Raw genomic sequence first — 10,447 nt, 5'->3', positions numbered from 1 at the left:
TATGCATGGCTTGTTGCTTACTCATTCCACAATGCTTCTAATGTTGTTCAGTGAAACCTATCCACAATTTTAGTTTTACACTGGTTGTTTGTAGAACTGCTGTATGGTCGAGTAATATGCAAACCTCTGAAAAATACATGTTATGCAATCAGTCTTATAAGTTATATTATATGCAACGTTTTGTTTCCATAGCTGATTTAGAAATTCGTTCATAGCTTAACTATTCTTGTTCATTGGGAAGCTACTTTGTGTGAATTTTGACTGAATTATAGCGTGTGAAGATATGTGTATTAACATTAGTATTGCATTTGGTAAGCACTTACAGTATTTGTTTCATTTCGCAGGTCAGTATGGATATGATGTGGAGAAAGTTAAACACTTGTTCACTTCATCTCTTAGTATATGACTCGATCTTATGTATCTACCTACTTTCAGTGTGCAAAGTTCTGGACTATTGTTGATTGATTGGATCTCCAATCTTGACTGTTCTTGGTACGGTACTATCAGCACGATGGCTGCCCTGCTTCACTTTTAAATTTTGTCAAAAAAAACTTTTACTGTACTCACGGTTCGTGCTAAAATTTGTGTATGATACACTTATATTTGATAATCTTTTTTACGTTTTCTTAGACAGTGGAGCTGTTTTGATATCATTTTTTGGTTAAAAAGGTAGCTCACGCAGAGAAAGGGGATGCAGTTTATATGGAGATACAGGAAATTTCTGTTACTGCCTTTTTTTTTCTGCAATGTTAAGACTATTGGAGGTTTTCGTCAAAAAAAAGACTATTGGAGGTAAAATATAATGAGATAGAAGTATGTAAGAAATTTTCTACTCTCATCGTTGTTTTGCACAGTTTGATATCATAAAGTCCAGTTGGCTCTAATAATGACTATCTGTTTTATTGACTATCGCCTGCAGGGGTTTTAATTGTATTGTGGAATTTATCAAGTGCTTCACATAGATGTTCAACTCTTCAAGGATCCTTTTTATCCAGCAGTTTGTGTCTTTACTACTTGTTGTGACTGCGAGTCTGCAAGGTATACGTCTCCTTATTTCTAGAAGTTTTGTCTCGTTCTTGTACAGGACATTTCTGCAATGTCCATACCTATCATTTTGTGGTGTTTGCAGTGGTGGCAAGAAATACACTATTTTACTTGTCTTGCATTTCCCCAAACGAAGTGCAGGCACTGGGCAGGTTAGCCTTTTCCCTTAGTTGTACTTATATTCTATCGATTGCTTGTATTTTGAACACATTGTGTGTTCTTCACTTGTGTGTTTATATGTTAATGTAACTTCATTTGGTGCCTCTCTATGGTTTGGCCAATACTGTCAATGAGGTATGTCGCCTTTGTATGGTTTGCCCACTTTGTTTTGTTAACATGCACCGTCCTTTTGTATTTGCCCATGTCTTATTGCAGGTGGCTGATAATACACACTCAGGTCCTAGTCCAGGTTAAATGTGCTCATCTTTGTGATATACAAAGAGTTGATAAGGTTTGCACTCTCGAAAATTGATCATATTAGAAATTTTTGTCGGTCTACTGTTTCTTACATTTTGTTCGTGGTTTGTCGTGAAATAGCTTCACTGAAGTTTTCAGTGGTTTACGAAATCTTTCCACATAATGTGTTTTATCATTTTCCTTGATCAAAAAGCATGACATGCTATCTATCACAACTCTCTCATACCAATTTATCTTCACAAGGTCTTGTAGGTTCTTGCTTTGAGAAATAGCTCCTAAACTAAGAATGAATATATTCCATGAATTATGAGTATGATGGTACCATCAAGACATCAATACTCATATTCTATGAAATTTCAAAGGATACCTCGGTTTAAAATTTTCACTTATCTACTTACATAAATAGGTGTTATGAACATAGTTTATATGATTTTCTTTCTTAATAATATCAAACATCCCATAGATAATATTTTAAGATGAGTAAGAACAGGCCTTCATGGTCTAGCGATGACTACAAGAACTCGAAAGAGCCGGAGGCGTGCAACCATCCTCGTCACTCCCTCATTGTAGTCGGGCAAAGCTTGTCGTAGTAAAACTTATTGTGGTAGACAAACGGGAAATCGACGTGCTAACGCGCAGAAGGACCAACGCACAAAAGTAGCAGCCATCACCGATGAAGTGAAGCATATATCAGAAGCAACCCAGACCAAATCCACTGAGATCCGCATGAGATAAGCCTTCACACGCCCTTCGACGATGCTACACGCATCACTAGAAGGAGACTAGTAATGCTATTGTTCCTGCACAACTACCATAAACAAATTTATCTTCCATAGACAAAAACATGGCCACACTTAGATCAGAATGGTAGAAGACGTTCCATGATAACTCAGAGTTGAGCCGAATCCCGTAAGCTGGATGTATCAAGAACCTTCTCCGGAATATTTTCATGCTTTACCATAACCTCAAGGTTACAAGGTGTCTGATTTTGCTAAATTTAATGTGGTGGATAGCAAAACAACTTGGGAACATGTTAATCAATAGTTAGCACAACTGGAAGAAGCTGGCAATAGCCTTTGAAAATGTGTTTAACTGGTACCGTCTTTTCATGGTTTTCCCTTTTACCTTATGAATCTATTAATACTTGGTATCATCTAGAAAATAAATTCCATGAATGTTTTTATGGCGGTGATAATGAGATTAAGTTGTCACATCTTACATTGGTTAGGCAAAAACATGATGAATCGGTCACCGGTTACATCAAAAGATTTAGAGATACTAAAAACCGGTGTTGTAGTTTAGTGATTACTGAAAGAGACATGGCAAAACTTGTTGTAGTAGATAAATGAGAAATTGCCGTGCTAAGACGCGAAAGGACTAACACACGAGAGTACATCCATCGCCAATAAAGAAAAGCATATATCAGAAACAACACAGACCAAATCCAGTGAGATCAGCCCGAGACAAATCTCTACACGCCCTCCGGCTAAGCTAGACGTGTCACCGGAATAGAAGCTATGCGGGGAGGACTTTGCTCCATCTTCAGGGAATCGCCACTGCCACATTTTCCTGAGTAGAACACAAACTGACAAAAACAATAAAAAAATGGATCCCTCCCACCAACTAGAATCGGGATTCACGGTGCTTCCATGGCTCTAAGGCCATAGGGTGCGAGACAGATTAGTAGCTACAGGAGGCAGGAAAACCTAATCATCTCTCTATCTCTTTATAGCATAGGGTTAATTATTGGTTTGCCACTACAGCCCGCGCAACACACAGTTTTGCCACTAGATGTGAATTGTGCTCAGTTTTGCCACTAGTCTGTGTGCAACGACTCGTTCCATGAGTCTGCCGTTTCATTCAGGTCAACGTCCTTGACAAGGCTGTTTCAGGTGGGACTAGGCGGAGACGTGTTTGAAAAGAGGACCGTTGCATGGGACCCACAAGGCAACCGTTGGAGCTCAACCCCATTTAATATCACTTGAACGCGCGGTGGAGCTCGCAGCGGTGAGCAGAAATCGACGGGGTTGGAGACGGCCCCTCGCAGAGGTGCGGCGCGGGCGACTGAGAGGGCCTTGTTGACGGGGAGCGCCGCCGGCGGCGGGAGCTGCGGAGGGCGCACCCGTCTGCCAGAAGCACCTCACGGTTCAGATCCCGCGCCACCTCTATCCATGTCTTCTTCTAGCTCCCGGGCCACCTCTCGGTTCGAGCTTCCGGTGCGCATGGAGATGCCGATCCTCTGTCCGCGGTGCCGGGCGCTCCTAAACTCGGCAGGAAAAACTACCGGCATGGACCAGATCAGGGTTTGGCCGGGTAAGAGAATCTCCACCGTCGGCCCCGATAGCTTTTTGGGTGCTGGGGGGCGAAAATGGGCTTGCACCGGCGCGCCCCAAACGGCGCCGGCGATTTTTTGAGCCCAATAGAAGCACCGGCAACCCCGTGCTGGCCCCTTCGCCAAGGGCGCGAATCGGGCGCGCCGGCGCCTCGCGAGGCTGAAAATTTCGGGCGTGGGAGTCGCCTGTCAGCCACACACCAACAAAATATACATGTTCTCCCCCAAAACCCCGTCCCCTCCGCCGCTCATTTCTCCCGCCAGCCGCTCAATCTCCCATCCAGCATCGAACCCGAAAAACCCTCGCCGCCGCGCCATGCCACCGAAGAGAAGGGCACCGGCGAAGGCAGCGAAGGCGCCGACGAAGGCGCCGCCGAAGACGCGCACCGTCGCACCGAAGGAGAAGCCGGCGACCATGTCGCAGGAGGACTGGGAGACGGAGATGGATCGCCGCGCCTTCGTCACGGCCGACCGTAGGAGGCGCCGCATCGCCGCCCTCGACGCAGCGAAAGCGGTGGCCTCTGTGGAAGCGTGCCTGAGCTTGGGTGGCGGCCTGAACAGCATCTCGAGCTCCCCGTCATCGCCGGGTTACTACGCGGGGTACACCGCAGACGCGCCGTCGATCTTGCAGATGCGGCTGTCGCAGATGGACGGCTGCGCCCGCTACTCCCCTGAGTTCGGCGACAACGACATGACCGTCAACAACAACGCCCCGTTCTCGCCGGATTCAACGGCTCGGGGCAGCGGCGTCTTTCGCTTCCCCGACCTAAACGATTCGCCTGACCTGCGCCGCACCCAGGGCCACGTGACGGACGGCACCGACCTTCCCCGCGACCTCTTCCCCGGCGACAGCAGGCGCACCCAGCAGGTGTTCGGCAGCTAGTCAGGCGTGTCCATGGGCTAGGACGAGGTGTGTTTCCTTTCTTTCTATGTGTTGTGTGCATCGTAGACACCGGCGGCGACTCAAAGATTGCAACTTTATGCGTAGATTGCCGGCGAGGAGGAGATCTTGAATGGCATCATACGCGGCCATGCCTACGAACCCCCGGTCGATGACTACGACGAAAAGGCCGACGAGGACGAAGGTGAGGAGGAAGTCCAGGAGGAGCTGATTGACGCCGAGACCGGCGCGAGCGTGAGGAGGACGCGCAGGCGTTCCGCCGGCACTCGTGGTCCGAGGTGGAGGTCCTTGGAGGATGAATGCCTAATCGAGGTGTGGAAGCAAGTGAGCTTTTGCCCCATCACTGGCGCAAACCAAACCGGGACCAAGCATTACAAGCGCATCCTTGATTGTTTCAACGAGAAGAAGAACTATGGTGATTACGCCACCATAGAGATGAACCGGAACGAGGGCGCCCTCTCTCACCGTTGGAACTTGATCAAGGGGTCGTGTAGCAAGTTCCACGGCTACTATGAGAAGATCAAGGCACGGAAGGAGAGCGGCACGACGATGGTGGATTGGGTATGATCTACGCCTATCTTATTTGCATATGAATTGGTGATCAATGTTGCTGCATATGATTTGATGATCCAATTTGTTGCATATGAATTGGTGATCAGTATTGTTGCATATAAATTGATGATCCAACTTGTTGCGTATGAATTGGTGATCAATATTGTTGCATATAAATTGATGATCCAACTTGTTGCATATGAATTGGTTATCAATGTTGTTGCATATGAATAGATGTTCAAAGCCCTCGAAATGTACAAGCACCAACAGGAGGACAAAGACTTTCCGTTTATGCATTGCTTCAACAAGCTCCAAGGTTGCAAGAAGTGGGATGACCTCCTCCACACTCCCTTGAAGGACGGAGAAGATGGGCCGGTCGATCCAGCCGGCGCCTCCACCGGGCGCCCCATTGGCAACAAAAAGGCCAAGGCCGACAGGAATGCGGCGCCGGTATTGGCAGCCATGGACGCCTCCATCGAGAAGATGATCACCTCGTTCTCGATGGAGAACAAGGAAGCTACCGATAGAGCCGCCGTCGTGTGGAAGGCCATCCTCGACAAGCAAGACGCCAAGATCGAGTTGGAGAGGGAGAGGGTGGAGGCGGCGAAGATGGAAGCTCACGCCGCTGCCATGAAGGCCAACAACGAAGCGACACAGCTATCATTGGCCAAAATGTCTCAAGAATCGAAAACCTTGATGGCCGACATGGAGAAGATGGACCCCTTGGCACGGGCGTGGCACGAGATGTACCGCGAACGCATCGGCCAAGAGGTATTGGCGGCGCGAGCTGCGTCGGCGTCTCCCCCGGCACCGTCCATGTCTACCCCGACACCATCCGCGTTCATGTCTCCACCGCCACCGTCCGCGTTCATGTCTACCCCGGCACCGTCCGCGTTCATGCCTCCCCCGGCGACCGTGGATCCTGTTGCAGCGACGGAGCTGCCGTCGGCCGCCGGTGAGGAAGCCGTCGAGGTTGTGCCGCCCATGACCTCCTTCGTGTGATCATGCGATCATATGGCTTCAAAGCCCTTTTTTTGCGCCGGACACGGCGATCTGGTGGCCGTCTGTTGGCCCAAACTTCTTACTCCAAAACCTATTCGTATTTGGTGGCCGTGTGTTGGCCCAACTTCATATTCGTAGACTTATTCGAATTTCTATGGTTGTGTTTGAGATTTCAAATTCAAATTATCTATCGAGGCCGCCTATTTAGGGGCGCCGGTGTGGGAGCTGCTCCCTCAAATGGAGGATGATGTGCCGCCGTCCCCCCAAAAAAGGTGTCGCGCTCCTGCCGGCGCTTATTTAGAGGCTACCGGTGGAGATGCTCTAACACGTGGTCTACAGTCTACAGACTACATGTCACTTACAGAGACTTGGGATGCTGTCATACAGAGCGGAAGCACCACACGTCAAGTTGTAAGACACCAATTTGCTGTATTTTCGAACGAAAAAAAAACGTGCTGTAATTTCGTTCCAACTAAGCACAGACACAAAAACATCTCGTGTCATTCGATGGGAAGATGAGTTGGGATTGCTTTCACGGCTTGTAGTTGTAAGTTGGAATAATCTTACGCGCATGGGAAAAAAGGACAAGAACTCCGAATACAGACCAAAACAACGCATCAATTATCGACGGCCTCACTATCTTGACGGATCACGGATAGCTGGGTTACAAGGATATAAGAAAAATCTCCTGGTTACTAACCCGTTACTCCTATATATGTCTTGGGCAACAATGACAGGAGAGGAAGTAAGGGGTGAAAGGATATTGACAGATTACTAGGAGACAATGTCGTTGACTCACTGTAAACATCGGGCGACGGGTTTTTGCAAAGGAATGGTATATTAAAAAAACAAATGAAAGGAGGAGATACGTCTGGCGAATCGGTCCTAGGATGCTTTTTCTCTGGGAACAACCAATGGATGAATGGAGTTGGAAGGTTCTCTCAGACTAGCCAAGTCCAAGTCTACATGTCTCTCCAAATCATTAGTCTGCCAGTGCATGTTTGTCCAAATACTAGTGTGCTACTATAAAATTGAATGATCGATTACTAAGAAAAAGAAGGTTTCAATTAACCGTGCGTTTTGGCTTTAATCAAAGTTAATTTTGGCGAATAGAAACAGAGGGACGGAGTATCTCAGTATAATACTAGTCTTGACATGGTTCTAGAACTCGTATTAAATTATGGCAAATATCACACATTAAGATAAAAAAATGCCTGCGGAAAAGAAAATATAAAAATGTTTTATTATCCTTCTCTTAGGCGCCTACATATCAACATCTACCACACCAGATTAGTTCTGTAGATTCATCATACAATATATTATAATATTGTACATGCACATATCAACATCTACCACACCAGATTAGTTCTGTAGATTCATCATACAATATATTATAATATTGTACAAGTTTAATCTCAGAGCACGTCCTGCCCTCGAGCTGCAAACCAAATCAAATAGTATTGCACAAGGGGCTGGATTGACGGAACACACAGGAAGAAGGAAGGAAGAATGCCCAGGTCATCGGCGTCGCACATCCCTCCAACGCTCGCGAATCGCCGATCTCTTCCCCGGAGTCACGACTCTCTCCATCGCCAATAGCACCGGCTGCGGGGTCACCGCTCTCTCCATCTGCGGTCTCCCCATCTCTTGAAGCATGGCCCCTTCCGACACCGGCAAAGTTGGGTGCGGTGTCTCTGCAGACCTCTCCGGTCTCCGCCATGGCTTCCACCTCCTCACCGAGCAAAGCGAGACAAAACAGGACACGCACTGAGACATAGAAGGAATTAGAATTAGAGAGACAACTGCACTGAGATTCGGAAACACATCCAACGGTCCAGAAAGTGATTGTTTGCTAATTGTAAAACTGCTAGCTGTTTGATAGGAATTTTTTTTGAGGGAGCACAAGTTTGCCACGTTGTCGTGTATTGGCGTTCAAACATGAGCATCGAATCAAAAATAATCATTTTGAGATCCGGTAACTCCTTTCGCACTGAAATTTCTATATATAAGGCGGAATTTTCTGTAGGAAACTCCAGCGACTCAGATCGGATCTTTGCAGTTGTGTGCAGCTCGGCGGCGGTTGTAGCTGCAATACTCAGCAGTGCGTTTTCGTTGGAATCGACGGTCTCGCCGATGAAGATGTGTATCCCGCCGATTGGGATGATGGAGAGCTTGACGGGGTCTGTCTTAGCCGGAATCCAGCACTCGTCTGGAGGGACGATCGGAGAGTTGCCGGCGTACAAGACACGCCCCATGGCGATTGTGTCGCCGACGCCTCCAAAGGCAGAACCCGCCCGGTTCTCGCCTCCAGACGCCGCTGGCCCCATGGTGGGCGCCAACTGTCATTGCCTACTCGACAATACCCCGGACGAGGGATCCTCACGGAGGGGGGAAGAAGAGGGGGCCATAGGGCGGAGAGTCATCAGGACGGTGGTACACGAGTTACCCAGCTTCGGATCACGCTGCACGGATGCAGGACCTACTGCTGCTTGTTTGGAATTATGTGGGCACTTTCATGTTGTTATAGCGAATTTTGGTTGTGCCTCTAGGACTCCCAGGATTCGACTTATAAAGACGTCTGGATCTAGAGTTTTTACGGAGAGTCCTACCCAGAATACAACCTGCCTAACTATGGAATAATACATTGCCGTGCACGTCAAGGATCCGCCTACACCTAATCTATCATGCTGGATCCGGCTTCCTTCATGGGCCTTGCCAGATCTGACTCCTGGCGCAAGTCGGGATGGATCCGGCTCCTTGTTCCTGGGCTAGACATCTTCCATCTTCAATCAACAATAACTGGGTCGCCCGGTGGGCCATATGCCACCACCACCATCTGTGGGCCACCCGGGCTTGCCGGATCTAGACACTGTCGATGGTACACATATGAAGTATATCCACAACAACAAGTTTGCCACATCGTGGCGTATTGGCATTCAAAGAAGTTAAAAATGGTGCCTTGGAAATACGCGAATGCGAGACCTACCCTTGTGGAGACTTGACCCGTGTGGTCTCTTCTTTCTTTGAACCTTTCTCCAGATCTCACCATCAGCCTCTCTCTCCCTCGCCGCTGGCGGCCATGGTGGCCGGCGACGGGTGGGAGAGGGGTTTGGCTTCTATTAGCTTTAGGGTTTCTCTTTCTTTTCTTCTCCCAGGCAAATAATCAGGCGGCCGGATCCAGATGTGTTGGATTTTTTCTTCAATCCCCCTTCTTCATGGCCATGGTTGTGAGATGGAAGACTAGAGAAAGATTTGCAGCAGATCCTATGCCGGCATCCCTCAGTCAAATCCATGGTGTGGCATTGCTTCGGCTGCCATCACTCCCACACCTCTATTCCCCTTTCTCTTAATTCAATAATTTTTGTTGCGGCTCCAGACATCCTGGCCTGGTTGGATTCTTATTCTCTGGCCGTCGAGGTGATAGGCGAGTTTGGGGATGCCTCACTAGCTGGTACGGGTCTGGTGCTCGGCGGGGATCAAATGGTACTGCAATCTGGAGCACATCCTCGGACGCCCTTCAACGGTCTCAGGCCGTCCTGCCGTCGACTCACATAGCCAAAGGGTGGCTGCTCCGAGCTCTGTCGCCGGCCTACCGGCGTCATCTCTTTTTCAACCTCCTGGCCGTTGTGCCACAAGGGAGGCCCTTCTTCTGCTCCAGCACAACGTTTCCTAGCTGCACCATCCCAAGTGGTGTAGTGCCCGGTGACGGTGCAGATGGTTGTGCATGGAGGCTTCGCGGTGGAGAGGGCACTGATCGCTTTTTACATCTTTATTTTAGGGTCCTGTTTGCATATTTTGAGAGCTTGGTTGTAATTTTTGTTTACTCTGTGGTCCTCTCTGTAATCCCACCGCTCAAATTAATGGCAGTACCTAGGTCCTTCGGGACTGACCCTTTGTTCAAACAAAAAATTGTGCCTTTAAATTGCCCTTTGTAGGCTGGCGACGCGGAGTATATTTTTCACCATTTCTGAATTTCCAAAGAATAATGAGACTGAGATATTTGATAGGTGGACAGCCTTGTGTTGAGTTGGTTCACCCAATAATTATCTTTACCATGACCAGCAGAAACTGGTGGTCAATACATATATACTGCAACCGAAATAATAGTAGGAAATTATAGTTTCAAAGACCTTGTCAATATCCAGAATGTCACCTTCGTGTAACGAAGAGACTAGTTCTCGTGAATTGCCGAGCGTACT

This window comes from Lolium rigidum, chromosome 5 (assembly GCF_022539505.1).
Source record: "Lolium rigidum isolate FL_2022 chromosome 5, APGP_CSIRO_Lrig_0.1, whole genome shotgun sequence".
In the NCBI taxonomy this organism is placed as follows: Eukaryota; Viridiplantae; Streptophyta; class Magnoliopsida; order Poales; family Poaceae; genus Lolium; species Lolium rigidum.
This window is presented reverse-complemented; position numbering follows the sequence as displayed.